Source organism: Chrysemys picta, chromosome 9 (assembly GCF_011386835.1).
Source record: "Chrysemys picta bellii isolate R12L10 chromosome 9, ASM1138683v2, whole genome shotgun sequence".
NCBI lineage: Eukaryota > Metazoa > Chordata > Testudines > Emydidae > Chrysemys > Chrysemys picta.
Genome location: NC_088799.1, coordinates 85,151,276 through 85,168,586, shown reverse-complemented (window position 1 = coordinate 85,168,586; position 17,311 = coordinate 85,151,276). Strand labels below are relative to the sequence as shown.

At 40.8% G+C, this 17,311-nt stretch overlaps 1 long non-coding RNA gene across 1 annotated transcript in view; it reads left to right on the top strand.

Annotated features, from left to right (window-relative positions):
• The window catches only part of LOC135973445 (uncharacterized), a 62,217-nt gene that overhangs the window by 12,292 nt on the left and 32,614 nt on the right, over window positions 1-17,311 (top strand). The window contains exon 3 of the long non-coding RNA XR_010590283.1: window positions 7,206-7,360. This is a non-coding gene — a long non-coding RNA (uncharacterized LOC135973445). The remainder of the gene's footprint in view (window positions 1-7,205; window positions 7,361-17,311) is intronic.

Here is a 17,311-nt window from a genome sequence, read left to right as displayed (position 1 = left end):
TAAAAATTATCACAGGTACACCAAAGCCGACAAACTTTATAGTTACCAGTCCTAGCCAATAATCCACTTAATAGCCAGTGTCTGAATGCAGCCAACAAACTGATCACTAAGGTACAGAAAATGACACACTTCAGGGATATATGGGATGCACCTTTCCACCGACTGCATAGCAGAAATTCTGTCTGGATAGTGTTGCATACTTTCTATCTAGCTAATAATGTCACCAGCTTACTATGGAGGGCAGAATGGGAGCAAGCCTCTGCCACTACCAGGAACTTCCAAATCATCACCAGACCAGATGCATGACTACCTGGCTTTGGGCTCCCATACCACCTCTGGAGCCAGCTTAACAGGTTCAGATGTGGCATGTTTTGCTGTGCCAAGACCATCCATGCCTGGGACATCCAAGACAACCCATTGTGTGTCTGTGGTGAGTGCTGCATGCAAGGTGGATGACTGTTTATTTTGTGTTGGGCTCTCTCGAGGTCTTTGCAAACTGAACATTGCTGACTCAAAGGCCATTGACTGGCTCAAAACTCTTTTTAGCTGGTTTTTTTGTTTGTTTGTTGTTTCTTCTACTATCTCCCATCCCCGCAACCTTGCCTTACTAGTCTTGCTCATATGTAATGACTATGTAGTGATTTAGAATACTTTATTAAAATAAAACTACAGGGGGCAAGTTTAAGAAGATGTAATTATTCCAAATGCAATTTCATTAAGACTTTGGAATTGTCTCCCATTTTCAAAAAGTGATCTGGGATCATTGATTTCGTCTTTTTTGTTTGTTTAGTTCTGGTAAAGCATTTTGAGATGCAGGTCGTATGAAAGATGGTTTACAAAATAACTTTATATTGTATTAATGAGCATAAGTAGTCAGGGCCATTATTGTACATCGGCTCTTAAAGATGACACCTGTAGCAGCACTTTTTTGTTCAGTACTGAATCAGAGGGCAGAGTGCCACACACTGATCACTTGTAACATTTTCTACAGCATCCTCCAGTGCTTCTTGGAGGTCTGCTCTTCTTCAAATACTGGCTAGACATGACTCTCTCCTTAGCTTGTGAGACCTGTCATATCACTTAACCATAATGGTTAGACTTGATAGATAAGACTAAAAAGGTGAAATGGGGGAAAACAGATATCAAATGTAACTGTAAGCTAAGTAACTACTAAAGACTAACACAGGAAAGTAGGATACGTCCAGTTAATTATTTTTTAGAAAAATCAACCGTTTTCAAACTGCCAGTAGTTTTTTTCTTATTTCCAGGTCATAAACCTTTCTCGCAATCTTGTATCTTGCAACGTGTATGTGCTCAGCAAAATGATCAGAAGTTAAACAGCAACAGCTGTCAGAGAAGACCAAGATGTACTAGCAAATCTATGGAGTATGGAAGTGAGTTTTAAATTAGCTATTGCACTAAGCTCAGCACTAACAAAGGACCATCTGCAGGTCTTCCACAAAACAAACTAGAGCATCTAGTTAAAACTAATGGAAGCTAGTCATTGGAAAGGTTTACTCCTTATATACCTAATTGGAAACAAAATACTTCCTTTGGTAGTTGTTTCAGAGTAGCAGCCATGTTAGTCAGTATCGGCAAAAAGAACGAGCAGTACTTGTGGCACCTTAGAGACTAACACATTTATTTTAGCATAAGCTTTCATGGGCTACAGCCCACTTCATCAGATGCATAGAATGGAACATATAGTAAGAATATATATATATATATACACACACAAACACACACACAGGGAGAACATGAAAAAGTGGAAGTAGCCATACCAACTGTAAGAGGCTAATTAATTAAGATGAGCTATTAGCAGCAGAAGAAAAAAAAACTTTTGTAGTGATAATCAAGATGGCCCATTTTAGACAGTTGACAAGGAGGTATGAGGATACTTAACATGGGGAAATAGATTCAATATGTGTAATGACCCATCCACTTCCAGTCTCTGTTCAAACCCAAGTTAATGGTATCTAGTTTGCATATTAATTCAAGCTCAGCAGTTTCTCGTTGGAGTCTGTTTTTGAAGCTTTTCTGTTGCAAAATTGCCACCTTTACGTTTGTTACTGAGTGACCAGAGAGGTTGAAGTGTTTTCCTGGTTTTTGAATATTATGATTCCTGATGTCAGATTTGTGTCCATTTATTCTTTTGCGTAGAGACTGTCCGGTTTGGCCAATGTACATGGCAGAGGGGCACTGCTGGCACATGATGGCATATATCACATTGGTAGATATGCAGGTGAATGAGTCCATCAACCTCAGCCTAGACCAATCCAAACAAGCGGTCCATTTCCTGGACACTACTGTGCTAATAAGCGATGGTCACATAAACACCACTGTATACCGGAAACCTACTGACCGCTATACTTACCTACATGCCTCCAGCTTCCCCATCTAGGACACACCATACAATCCATTGTCTACAGCCAAGCTCTAAGATATAACCTCATTTGCTCCAATCCCTCAGACAGAGAAACACCTACAAGATCTCTATCAAGCATTCTTAAAACTACAATACCCACCTGCTGAAGTGAAAAAACAGATTGACAGACCCAGAAGAGTACCCAGAAGTCACCTACTACAGGACAGGCCCAACAAAGAAAATAACAGAACACCTCTAGCCGTCACCTTCAGCCCCCAACTAAAACCTCTCCAGCACATCATCCAAGATCTACAACTATCCTGAAAGATGATCCCTCACTTTCACAGATCTTGGGAGACAGACCAGTCCTCGCTTACAGACAGCCCCCCAACCTGAAGCAAATACTCACCAGCAACCACATACCACACAACAAAAACTTGCAACAAAGTCTGATGCCAACTCTGTCCACATATATATTCAAATGACACCATCGTAGGACCTAATCACATTAGCCATGCTGTCTTCATTTAATAAAATTTCTCCCTTTTCCTGATTTATATACAGTAAAATGAGCCTGTTAATTACAACCATATTTCTCTCTGTGCTGATTGGTGTTTGTTTGGGAAAACCTAGAAACTACATCCACAAATCAGGTGGAAAGATCTGCAGTGCAAATTCCTCATAGATTGCCAGATTAAAGCCTTAATCTGGAAGATAGTAAAATAATCCTGAACTTCATTATCCTCTTCTGTGTTTTGGGGCAGCTCTGCTGAATTATTTGCTGAGTTTAGTGCAAAGTGGGCCTTAGTGGAAATCAGAGGAATGAACTCATTAGAAGTTTGCACTGGAGCTAAGATTTGAATTGGAGCTATTGGGGATCCTTTATCAACCAAACCAGCCTGATTTCCTTCCTCATTCCATTAGTTCTGGAGCTAATTTTCAGATAAAATAGAAAGTGGCTGTTTCTTTTTGCTATTTTTTTTCTAAATATTGCAGAGATTCTAATTTAGGGCAGGATGCTGCCACATTGAATTCAATGAGAAAATCTTAATGACAACAGGATCAGGGCCTTAAGGCAGCAGGAAGGAATGCATAGCCATAGCCTCCCTAGAACAAGGACTTTTCTTGATTATAGTATTAGTTTGGTAATGGAAGATGAGCTCACCACTGTGAAAGATTAAATAAAGTATCACAACTTGGCTGGCCTTAAAACAACTTCATTCTCAACTATGTTTTGAAATCTTGCAGCCTACATGGTATTCTGTAATTTGAAGAGATGGTCATTAAGATGTTTGCAAAAATGTGGCCAACGTCTGACTGCAAGAAGACAAAAGCACAGATGGATAAAGGGCATGACTGGAGCTGATATTTTCTCTTTCTAAAGTAAAAATAAATAATGTATTTGGGGATTTCATAAGCAAGTGAAATTAACCAGCCCATACCCTGCCACTAATCTGAACACTTCTGAGCTTTGAAGTTTTTGAAATCCATAACTAAACTTTGCAGCGCATATACTTCTCTGTTCAAAACCCATTTATGTCAATGAAGCATATAATGTGAATTATTTCTTAGGTACAAGATGACATGGCAATAGGACTGATATTTACTCATTCAGCATGGGATGATGGATGTGGTGGGTGTTGTAATAGGAATGAGTGCTCTTAACATCGTGACTGCATATATAATAGGAGAGTTGAGGTATTCTAGGTTAGCAATGTTATTCAGTCTTCCTTTTTCCAGATTCGGAAATGTTAATATCACATTGCTTTGTGTGGTCACTGTGATGGGGTGTGCTCCCCATTCTGGCCTTGAAAGAGTTGAATTAGGCTAGATGGGCCCAATCAGCCAATTAAGCTGCAAACAGTGGAGATTTAGGCTATGTGGAGGGCACTAATTAGAAGGAAGCTTACCTATGAGGGAACTGGTTTGTTTCTATAAAGCCAGGAGGCTGGCAACAATAGCTGGGTGGGCAGGGAGAAACTTCAGGGAAAGAGGCTGCAGGCTAAGGGAGAAAGAACCCACCCATCAGGAAGGTTTTACTTAGTAGGCCTAAGAGAGAGGGGTCTGACTAGGAAGGCTGATAAAGGAGAAGCTTAAGGAAGCATAGTAGGAAGTAGTCTAGGGAAGAGAACAGTTAGACTGGTGAAAGACCAGATCTTAAATGCTCACTGTAGGGTCCTGGACTGGAACCCAGAGTAAAGGGTGGGCCTGGGTTTCCCTATCATCCACTGCAAAATGGCATTGCTTGGGACAGTGAATGGGGAGACTGCCTGAGTCACTGTGGGAGTCATGTAGTCAAGGAAGCAGGCGTGAGGACTACTGGTGCAGAGAGATGTTGAAAGACTTCCCTAGAAGGGGAATCACAGTGTGACCTGACTGGAGGACTGAAGACGCAATTCTGTGACTCTGTGAGCAGGAGGAGAGTTGCAACAGTGGAAGAGAAGAAAGGGGGAACTGAACTGGGTGGAGTTAATCACTAGAAGGGGGTGCCACCCAGTAGTGAGTAGAGCAACCTGTAACTGTCACTTTAAAACACTGGCGTTCAAGAGGAGGTATTTTTTTAGCGGATTTTTAGTTTATTAATGAATTTTATTTTTCAGGTTGAATAAGCTGTGCTAATGACTCAAGTTGTATGTTCATTCTGGTGCCATGCCATGCCATGCCATCTCTTGATCAAATGTATCTTAAAAAGAACAGGAGTACTTGTGGCACCTTAGAGACTAACAAATTTATTAGAGCATAAGCTTTCGTGGACTACAGCCCACTTCTTCGGATGCATATGCTCTAATAAATTTGTTAGTCTCTAAGGTGCCACAAGTACTCCTGTTCTTTTTGCGGATACAGTCTAACACGGCTGCTACTCTGAAACCTGTCAAAATGTATCTTAGTTGTCCTTTCTTTTTAAATATTTCTGGATAGTTTGATTGTTTGGAGTGTGTCCCCCTCTAAAGACATTTCTACATTTTAAAAGTGTAGTGTGGAAGGAAGAAAAGAGCCACCTCTGATCACTTCACTGGAGTTAAAGAAGGGATTAATTTAGCCCATTATTTACACATGAGACTGGAATAGCTTCTTTGGATGTGGGAATGATCTGCCTGCTGGCTACAACAACACTGTATGCTGCCTGACTCATGCTATCTACCTTAAAAGCAGATGTCATGACATCTGACTAATCTGGCATTTCTTTCTTGAACAACCTCAGAAAGAGGGCTGTTAATTAGCTTATTTTCCTTCAAAATGTAAAATAAGGAAGAATATAATAATATTCCACTGGCAAGTGTCTTAACTCTAAGAACTCTTAGAAATTCAAAGAACTGGAGGAGATGTGAAATGTACATGCAAAGTGGAGAAATTCAAGCAGACTGGCTGCCAGTAACTTGAAGACACCCATAACGACTCCTTGTACTTGCATGGTTTATTATGACTCATAACTACACAGGCAGAGTTCCAAACAGTGCATGTAATTCCTGGAAGGTAGGAGACCCCCCTAAAAGAGAATTTTTAGTTCTGTACATTTCTTTAGCATTGCCAACTACTACTAACCTGACAACACTTCAAACAGTGCTAACCACTGTTGATCAACGCCATAGTGCTTGTACAGTCCTCGTACCATCTGTAGAATCCTATTCAAAACATAAGTAAATATTCTATCCAGTCTGAGGACTCCACTTATGTTAATTTGGATAGAAGTTGCTTTAGGTTTGGGCTAGCCACGACTAGCCCAACTTAATGAATAGCGTTACCTATGCAGCCAAATCTTATATGAAAGGGCTAACAATTCTACAAATGTGGATTTGCTGATTATTGTTGAAGAGTCAGTCCTTTATCAAGTGTAGTTATCTGAAATCCTTTGGCTAAAACCTATGCTAGCAAGTGCTTTTGCTTTTCAGAAACTATATGGCTTAATATTGGTATACAACATGTGGCAGATGGCAACTTCATGTGCAATCAGGCATTAATGTGCACCTCAGTTAGCCCCAAATAACCAAGATAGGGGGGCTGACTCTCCTCTCCTCTCCAGAACACCAGTTTTACACATGTATAACACCATTTACTTCAGTGGAGTTACTCCTGATCTACACTGGTATAAGTGAGAGTAGAATTGGTCTCATAGTCTTTCTATTTTTCTCTTTCAGCAAACAAACAAACAAAACCCACATTCATCTGTGGGTCATTTTAGGTGATCTTTGCTTCACAGAGCTTTGTAGCTGAGTGGATCAAGAGAAATGTGACTACAATGTATATAACTCTCTGACTCTCTGACTCTTCACTGCCCTACTAGAAAGCTCAACAGAAAATTAGAATTGCTTTATGAAGCCACTTAAGTTTGAACAGAGAGGACAACAGCCTTTCTTCATTTCAAAGTACAGAACTTCTGTTAATGAGGAACCAGTTGTGGATATGAACATTGTATTTAATAAGTGGCTATAGATGCAGAACCTTTAAAAGATAGAGGAAAAGAACACCGAGTATCCCTTTCTTGTTGTGTAAGGTACAGTTATGGGGATATACAAACTCCACATTGGACAACAAGAGGTTAAGGATCTGTTCTGGGTGCAGGCAGCTCTACCCTGCCACACCTTCATGGAATGCAGAAGCTATAGGGGGAGCTTAAAAGGGTAGCAGAGCAACTCACTTGTTGGCAGACCAGGGAAGAAAACAGACCTTCAGTCCTCAGCTCCTGAGGAAAGGGCTGACTGAAGGCAGGAGCTTCCCAGATGACCACTGCCTTGAGGGAAGGAAGGACCACATGTTGATGCGCCTTGAGAGGGAATCATTTCCCTCTATTTCTTATTGACTCCGTTTATTTGAATTAATTCCCTTTGTCTTTTGTTCGCAGACGGCCCTGGAAGGGGAGAGACTTTCAAGTGACCTGGCTGGAAGCTGAGTCGGAGGAAGAGGCAGGTCACTGCAAAGGTGGAGCAGCTGTCAGCAGGAGACACCCAGCAGGGAGAAAGCTGCTACACCACACCTAGCTACAAGAAGGTGGCAGCGGTGAGTCAACCCCTTCATACATACATACATACTGCGGAAGTTCCAATTTGTATATTAAAGTCATTTCTGTGAGGGAGAGAAAATGTGATGATACAATATGGGGCTTAATTCCACGCATTCCAGAGTTGTCCCATGCAAGTGATTAAAAGCTATATGATTAGTGGAAAATCAACCACCAGGAAAGAGAGAGGCCCAATCCAAAGCCTGCTTAAGTCAATGGGAGTCTTCCCTCTGACTTTAATGCACTTTTTGGCTCAAACCCATGGTTCACTTATTTGTCTCTTAATGTTCTGAACTTTCTGTCTATCTGGTTCTTGGTAAAGATGTTTAAGAATATTAGAAGGACAATCAGAAACTAAGAGGTGTTTTCTCCACTGCAGAATTGCAGTGGTAATTATGAGGCACAAAGACAGGTGTTGAACAGTGATAAAGCACTTACTCTTCTGCAGCTCTGAAAGGTCTGACAGTTTTTTGGGATGAAACATCTGAGTATTAAGAACCTCAAATTCTTTCCAAGGAATCTCACAGATAGCTGGGAGTGAAGACGCTGAGTCACTTCTTGGGAGAGGATTGTGTTTTTTACCCTCAATGTAGGGTGGAGCCATAATATTAATCATTATTATGGATAAAAACAAACAAATTCAGACTACAGTGTTGACTCGATCTGTTTCTCTGCTTTTCTGCACTGATATTAACTACAGTGCATAGTATTCTTATGTTTCTCTCTTCCTCACAATGGTTATGTTAATAATTACTTCAAATAGAAACAACCGGAAAGAACAGGTCCCAGCTCCACAAACCAACCAGTTTTTTAAATTCTTGAATTATGAAGGAAAGTCCTTCTATAACATAATACTAATGTAACTGCAGTAGCCAGAAAATTAGTACTTAGAACACAATGCCCACAGGTTAGACATTCCTTAGATGTGTAGTCATTAATGTATATGTAACTCTGTTCTAAGGTTTTAATCTTTGTGCTCTTTCAAAAATGTGGTTTTGATGGAAATTTACATGTTAATTGTTTTATACTTTCCACTTCTTCAACTTTTATTTCTAAAGCCCTAATCCGTTAGGGCCTCCTGACCAACCTATATAACTCTTAATGCATCATTAGCATTAGCATGCATTGAATTCTTGATTTTTCTTACATCAGTATCCCACACATCTTCTGCCTTCTCCACTCCTCCAGCTTCAATGCTCCATTGCTCTCCTTCTTCCGCTCCCATCTCTGTTCTTTTCTCCAGGCATGGAAAGCTCTTCTTATTCCAGTTTTCCAAGCCACTCCCTTCCCTCATTCAAAGCCTTCCTTAAGGCTCACTTATTCAGCAGGGTCAATAAGAAGTGAACCAACCAATCAAAAACATATTTCTGTAACTCTAGATTATTCCTCTGGCCCCATGTACGTCATATCTCTTCTTCTCTTTTAACACCTCAGGGCAAGTACTGTCTCCATTCTGTGCATTGTACCACATAGAGCAGGGGTCGGCAACCTTTCAGAAGTGGTGTGCCGAGTCTTCATTTATTCACTCTCATTTAAGGTTTCACGTGCCAGTAATACATTTTAACGTTTTTAGAAGGTCTCTTTCTATAAGTCTATAATATATAACTAAACTGTTGTTGTATGTAAAGTAAATAAGGTTTTTAAAATGTTTAAGAAGCTTCATTTAAAAATTAAATTAAAATGCAGAGGCCCCCCGGACCGGTGGCCAGGACCCAGGCAGTGTGAGTGCCACTGAAAATCCGCTCGCGTGCCGCCTTCGGCATGCATGTCATAGGTTGCCTACCCCTGACATAGAGCATGTAGCCAGTGATGATGATTTGCACTTATGTAGCACCCTATACCTGAGTATCTGAATGCTCTTTACACACATTATCGTACTGGCATTTAGAAAGCAAGATAGCTTGAGGGAGGCTGGATCTGGATTAGATTTAGACTAGAATTTAGGGTTCAAGATTGAATCAAAGGTAGGGTTTGGATTTGGCAGAATTATACACTCAAACAAGATTTTTTTTTTGGCCATCAAATGGCAGAAGTCTCTTGATCGATCACCTGATCTCTTGAAATTGATCAATCTGTTCCAGATTTACAGCTGGGTAGTTAAGAGCAGGGTCTGATCATAACTTTTTTTTTTATCACTCTTACAATGTAAACTGAAAAAGAAAAGTTTTGCCAAGTTCTGGAAATATAACTGTGTGATACTGGTAAGCCAAGTGCCAACTCTGGCCAAAGCCTAGGCATTGGCTGAGAACTGACACACTCGCAGATTGAAGCTAGGCCAATTTGCTTGTGTATTAGTATAGTTCAAAGTGATTGTTGAATGTATTTGATGAAAACAAACGGATGGGTGGCATGCTTTTTCACTCACGTGTATCCTGTTATAATGTAATAGCAAACATTTCCATTTTATATACTCCTCAAATGAGAGAAAAGCCTTATGTAATGCAAATGAAGAAAACTTTTTAACAGGAAAGTGCTAATTCTTGTGCATTTCAAAGTAAGTGGTCATTTTCTGTGAAGATTGGAAGAGGTGCTGGAACAATTTTTATAGTGAGGCTTCTGAGAGCCATTGAACCAAACTGTAAAGCCTGTATATAATAGAAACCACTTCAAGCTAGGGGATGCGGCAGCATGCCTAGTTCGAGCACCTATGATGATTGGAGATCAAAGACTCTAAATACTTTCCTCCCTCTCTGTAATTACCCAATGAGGTAAGGGTTGCCCACCCGCATCCAAGCCCCTGCCCCAGTCCTGAACCCACTCTCGCATTCCAAACCACTTGGCCCCAGCCCAGAGCTCCCTCCTGCACCCCAAACCCATTATCACTGGCCGTATCCCAGAGTCTGCACCGCCAGCCGGAGCCCTCCCCACCCTCCTCATTTCGGGCCCTACCTTGGAGACCGCACCCCAGCCCAGTGAAAGTGAGTGAGGGTGGTGGAGCATGAGTGATGGAGTGAGTGAGGGTGGGGCCTCAGAGAAGGGGCGGGGCAGTGGCAGGGCCTCGGGGAAGGGGGGGACAGAGGGTGGGGCAAGGGTGTTGGGTTTTGTGTGATCAGAAAATTGGCAACCCTACTCATCGTGTCATTACAAGACAGGTGTAAAACACTCCCGTATCGCTAGAGCTGCGATAAAATCACGAGAGCTGGAAATACAGTTACAGCCTTGGAAAATAAGAAAATGCAACTGGCTGCCTGGGATATTCTGTGAGATTGCCCTGTGAGCCTGTGCAGGGCTGGAGTGACTCCCATGCAGTGAGGCCTCCTGGCCAGCAGGGGCAGCGGCTGCTGCGGTGCCAACACTGAGGACAAGGAGACTAACTTCTCTTCATGCTCCCCTGAGCGGGCCCCCTGCCTATGTGGTGCTACAGTGGGGGAGACAGGAAGAGGTCCTGGCTGGAGGATTTGCTGGCAGGGAGGTGAGGGCCAGAATGGGGCGTGGAAACAGGAGTTCAAGGGGGGTAGGAGTGGGGTGGGAGGGGCTCCTCTTGACCTCCTTCTGCCCTATACTGTTTCGCTAGCCTGTTCCCCTCCTTGGGACCCTGGCCCCTCATTCTGTCTTATTTGAGACATGATCTATGTTTAATTCTGTTAAAAACCTGTCTGTCCTGGAGCACAAACTATGCTCAAACAGGTTGCCAAGTAGGCTTCTAGCATATCTGTTTTTAACTCTTTCTGAACATGATGCTATGGTAGCTAGCCTAGCTTGGGGCTCTGGGGAGGATTAACGTTTGATTTAAATTTTAATGTGGTAAGTGAAACCATGCTATATGCTATCTATATGCTGTGTTTTAAATACGTTTCCAAACCACAGCATAGATTTACAGGCCCATATTTTCAAAAGCAGCCTCAAAACAGCGTACCAAATATTTATGGATGAGCAGTTTGGAATGCCCCACATCTTATATTCATGTGTGCAAATGGCATTTATGTATGTGAATTAGGTAGGAAGATGTCTGAACTGAAAAAAGCACAAATGAGAGGTATAGTCCCTGCCCTGAAGGTCTTAGTTTTTCGGTTCTGAGTTTATGTATCTGTTTCTCCTAGTTCAAATACCATCCTATTCTGAATCCCACCTAAATGGCACATGACTAGTATTCAGAGACTTTGTAGTGCAACATTTCTGCCACCTAAGAAAGAAGAAAAATAGACCCTCATATGGTTGGCTGATCCATATAAGCCACTGTTTAGTGAATAGGTCCTTTGGTGTGTCACTTCTTTCTGCTTGTTTGATAAACTTGAGACATAGTTACTTTGAAGCTTTGGCACTATATACCTGGCTTGGGAATGGTGCGATGAAAACTGAGATTGGATCTCTGTGCTGCTGACTTGCTAATTTTGGACATAATTGCGAGCCTCAAGGCCAGCATGCCTTTCAACAGCAGAATACAGTGTCTGATACATAAGAACTTACTTCAAAATAGAACTCTTGTAAAGCTTTTTAGAGTTATTTTTCCCCCATGGTCTAGTTCTAGCTCATATGTCACCCCAAAGTCACTGGTTTGACCCCAGGTCCAAAGCTGTTGATGACAAATCATTAGTATGTAATGGCTTTTCTGTGCATTATGTGAAATGAGTTGGTCGCCACATTCTTTTACTGGGGACAAATGGGGATCATTTGGAGGGCGGCAGGGAAGATACTACCACAATCTGCCCTCCTGTTGGCAGACGCATCTGAGAGGCTAAGGAGACTCAAAGAGGCCAATGGGCCATGGAGGCTGAACTACTCTTATCACTAGAGGTAGTCCCTCCAAAATAGAACTCGGGCATGTCAGGAAGATGGGAGGGGGAAGTTTACAGTGCCACTGATCATGCAGTTCTGTCAAACCATCACCTTTCTCCACTGAGAGGCATTGCACTGAATCTCTTCATTGGCAGTCATCCCAGCTAATTAGACATGACTGTGATCAAGAGAGACTATTAAATGGGTTCTATGGCAGCAAATGTATGTGCATCCCTTTCATTTTTGCTAAATGGTTTTGAATAAGAGCCGAAACAGCTGACATTTCAGCAGTCCAGTGCCTGATGAGTTTTCCTTTTCATTGATATCTAGTAATTTCATTTTGAACACAAAAGAGAGTATTTTTAACAGACAAAAGTACTACAATGGTACAAAAAAAATCAACCATTATTAATAAAAGGTAACCAGGGTTTGTCCTTGGACAAATCACAATTAATTTAGTTACGCAATGACTCTTGACTCTTTATTTTGAGTATTCTTCAGATAAATTGTGATGTGTTGGATTTAATAGCACTCCCCACACCACAGTGAGAACTGCCTTGCTTAAAGAGTGTTGGAGCCAGGACTCAATGTACCCCTAGTTATGAGGTCAGTGTCCCTTAACAGGTGTTAGGCGTAGCCAGTAGAGGAGGGTCCACCTCGTCATTGGGATGGCAGCCAGGAGTCTTACACAGGCTATTGCTGTGTAAGAACAGTATCTCCCACACCAACAAATAATGTACTTAAACTATGGAGTTTAACAGCTAGCTGGAACCAAACACAACTGGAAACAGAAAAGACAAGTATTTCTAAGTGCTGCAGTTTTCAAGTCATGATCCAACAAACCTACACAGAGTAACATTTGCTTGTTTCCACAGCATAATCAGATGAGGAGGACTTTTATTTTGCATTTAATGTAAAAAGACATATTAAGAGAAGAAATGCAGCATGATCTAGTGATTAGAGTTCTGACAGTCTAGAAATGCAGGTTCTCGCTGCATGACCTTGGGGAAATTGCTATACCTCTTTGTGACTCAATTTACTCTCTGGAAATGGGGAAAACGTGTATGTCAGGTGAAACATGAGTTAATTTTTTTCTTTGACGAGGGAGACAGGGCTGCTTATGAAGGATATTTTCTATTTAATCCCACCAAACTGCAATATGCACTATGTTTTTTGCATGCTGCTTCTGAAACCTCAAACACAGTGACTGTCTTTGGGCAGATCAAGATCAGATGCATGCAGCTTCCCTTAGATACCATCAGAGCTATTCTTATGTTGGCTGGAGAGGTGACTCCAGGACCCCACAGGTGATACTTGTCTGATTGTCTGTCTGGAAAATTGAAACTGTCTTTGGAAATGGAGCTGGGGACTTTTGGATGGTAATATTTATAACTATTGGTACCCTCTGTTAAAGTGTTTTGGGGAGAATCAGTTGTTTATGAAGAGTCTATAATAATAATGATTAACAATAAAAAAGAATGTTAAGCTAGAGGATAACTTCCTACTACTGCTACCAAGTAATTAAGATACTACTATAGCCTAAAGGGTGGGAGTTCTGTGTTTGAGTGCTGAAAGGCCCAGGTTCAAATCCTACTGATATCCCATGCAAAGGGTCCTCAAGTGTGCAGAAATAGGAGAAGGAGGTGGTGTTCAGATCTATATTGAGTTAAGATTTGGGTGTTCAGGCCGAATCTGGGCTAGGATTGGAATTATTTGATGGTGAAAACTTAACTTTAGTTCTCACAAAATTTTGGCCCAAGATGGCAGGACAAGGACAAAATCATTTTTGTGATATTTCCTTCATCTTGAATGGTGATGAAAACTTGTGAGAACTTGTCATGAGGTTTGGGCACGTCATATCTGGTTCTAGAATTGGGTTCTTTCTGGATTTGGCTCTGTTTTTCTGGTTTCTTATCAAAGGCAGCGTCTTTCGATATGGGGATTTAAATCCAAACTTCTCAGCCCCAGTGTTGAAGAGGTTCCTATCTGAAGGTCTGATTTTAGGCAATTTTCATTTAGGGAGTGACTGTTTAAATAGCCGCAGGAGCCCTAGAAACTGAAGTCTTTTGTTCACAAGCCACATACAGTGCAGATGACAGCAATCCGTTTTCCCCATGCATTGCCAACAAGCTTAACCCTGAGCTGGAAAGACTTTATTCTGGAGAAGTAAAAGGAAATTCAATCTCTGAGCTAACTCAGCCCTTTATTTCCTTGGAACAAACATTGCCAAGTGTACAAAGTTCTGATGATTATGTGATGAGGACCATTGTCCACTGAGGATTTAAGGACCCTATGACTTTAATGGAAGACTGCAAAATAAACGGTCCCACAGAGTTGGTGTTATGGAGATAGGCAGCAGAGCCTCCATATACTTATCCCTGTTATACTTGGACACCATTGAGAGCTTCAAGGTAAAACTTTTGATGTCTCTTTTACAATGATCTGTTTCCTTACATATTTTGAAACATCTGTTCCAATGGTACTAAAAGTTTGCTGTGACTGATAACTTTTCCAATGCTAAGCACTTGTTAAAATCCTAACATGTGTTCAGACCAGACCTGGATAAAGATTGTGCTATTCTCCAAATTATATTGAAAGTTTGGCAGTTTTCTTCAAGTTACAACATAACTTTCCCTTGAAGTCTAAATATAGACTTAAGTAAAAAGTCTTTCCTGTTTAGTGGAGAATAATAGTGACCTTTACCTTGTCCAAATCCTATATTTAAAACCCAGTATTCAGGGATGTGTTGCTGTTTGGGTATTTTTTCAATTAGCAATTCTAATGGACAGTGTCCTGTTTTCTGAGCAATGCCACTTCAGTTGCCCAACTCTTAATTTCTTTGCAGTCTTTCTTATGTGAAATGTTAACCTACTTGATCAGCATCTGATAAATGCTGCTTCAGAAGGACATTTGTTACCTTTGAGTCTCTCTCTATCCATCCATCCACCCACCTGTAATGTGTACATTTTGGGCCAGATTCTAGCTGATGTAAAATGGCCTAGCTCTGACTCCACCAGCTGAGGATCTGTCCCTTCTCACTAATGAAGACCAAGGTGGTGGAAGTTTTCCTGGCCCTGCATGAAATAGTAATTTTTTTTTAAGTCTTTCATTTAAGATTTTCATTTGTTCTGACTTTGAGTTAATTTTGTTCTAACACTTTCTAGTAGTCAGAGCAAGGGACTTTTGGGTTCTGTTCTTCAGTTTGCCACTGACTCACTTTTCAAAGTTAGACACCTTACAGTCTGATACTACAAACACTATTGGCTGTAAAGTATCAGAGGGGTAGCCGCGTTAGTCTGAATCTGTAAAAAGCAACAGAGGGTCCTGTGGCACCTTTAAGACTAACAGAAGTATTGGGAGCATAAGCTTTCGTGGGTAAGAACCTCACTTCTTCAGATGCACGTCTGCATCTGAAGAAGTGAGGTTCTTACCCACGAAAGCTTATGCTCCCAATACTTCTGTTAGTCTTAAAGGTGCCACAGGACCCTCTGTTGCTATTGGCTGTAGTGCTTAATAACACATGTAGTTTCAGTTGTTTTAATGGGACTACTCTTGTTATTAGTACTTAGAGTCTCTGGGAGTTGTGGATGCTTAGAACCTTTGGCATTCACACCATTTATTTAGATGTCTAACTTTTTGAAGGCACCTGTTTTGAAAATGTTGATACACCTCTACCTCGATATAACTCTGTCCTTGGGAGGCAAAAAAATCTTACCGCGTTATAGGTGAAACCGTGTTATATCGAACTTGCTTTGATACACCAGAGTGCGCAGCCCCATCCCCCCGGAGCACTGCTTTAACGCGTTATATCTGAATTTGTGTTCTATCGGGTCACGTTATATCGGGGTAGAGGTGTATTAATTTTTCAATTACTCATCTTACAAATGGGCATAATGCTACCCAAGTCATAGGCACATCATGAGGCTTAAGAAACCAATGTTTGTAAAATACTTGTCAATCCTCATTGAAAGGTTATCTATAAATGCCAAATACTGTGGGGATAAGTGATTCTGTTCATGTTTTTATTCACTATTTCACTTATCTTACTAATGAAAATGATCTCTATACAATGATCTCTGACAGGTTTTATCTGTTCAAGAAAATTGTTCACTCAGCATTTACTCTGAATGCAGGCCTAATCCTGCAAAGTGCTGAATTTCTCTAATGAGCTGCGCCTCGTTGACTTCAACATCTTGCCGGATTGGGTCCTATACTTATTCTTGATGCTTCAGATGTCTTTGCTTGTAGGGCCCTAATACATAGGGAATAATCTAAAACTGCATTGTTTGATTCTTGATGAATCTTGGATCTTCATGAAATTCTTTCTGTTCAAGCTTATTATTTGAGAGTTTTCCATTAATAGTGAGATTTATGCTAGGCAAGTATGCCAATGCAGGGCAAGAGCTCAAAGCCTTTAATACCAAGTATTTTATATGCCTTCACAGTACGTCAGATAAATCCAATTGAAAACAGCTCTTTAAATCTTTCTGTAGCAAATACCAAACAGATTTTTCAAGGAAGCTTTGTGTGTGGTTTCTCTTTTCTTAATTTTTTTTTGGAGAAGAAGGCCAGAAGTTGTACTTTTTTTTGTTACCATAGTTTCTTCTTTTCGGATCCAAGTATTCCTTATAGTCATTGGGAAATTGATTTGAAACAAAATGCTAAATCATATTTTTAGGCACAAAATTCAAGTGTTTCTGTTAATCCCTCTGAAATAATATGGCTAGACAGACTTTTTCATTTGGTAACCTCAGATTCAATTTTTGAATCTATTATACTGGTCAATAAACTACTTCCTTGGAAATCCATAAAGTCTTGCCATTATGGGGTGGGGGTGGGGAGAAGGACCAAAGCAGGGTGGTATTTTCACACTTACAGGGTGTTACAATGATGGATAGCAAAAGTTACACAACTTTAGATATTTAAAATATTGAAGGGGGGGAGGGGGTGTCCCTTCTGTGTCAAAGCTCTTTAATGGTTTTATAAGCAATCTAGATTTATTCAAAAACCTTCTGTTCTAAAGACTATTCTGATCTTGAAAAAAACAAAATTCCTGAAATCTCCGTAGAGCCTTATGTCCGGCATGACTTTCAGAACAGAATTTCAGATAAACATCAGAACCTTGGAGACTTTTGGGGTTTGGTTATCATTCCTAGGTATTTTTTTATCATTTTTATTTTTCTGTGAATTTAGTGCTCATAAAAAGGGGTTGGACTGAAATCATTGGAGACTGA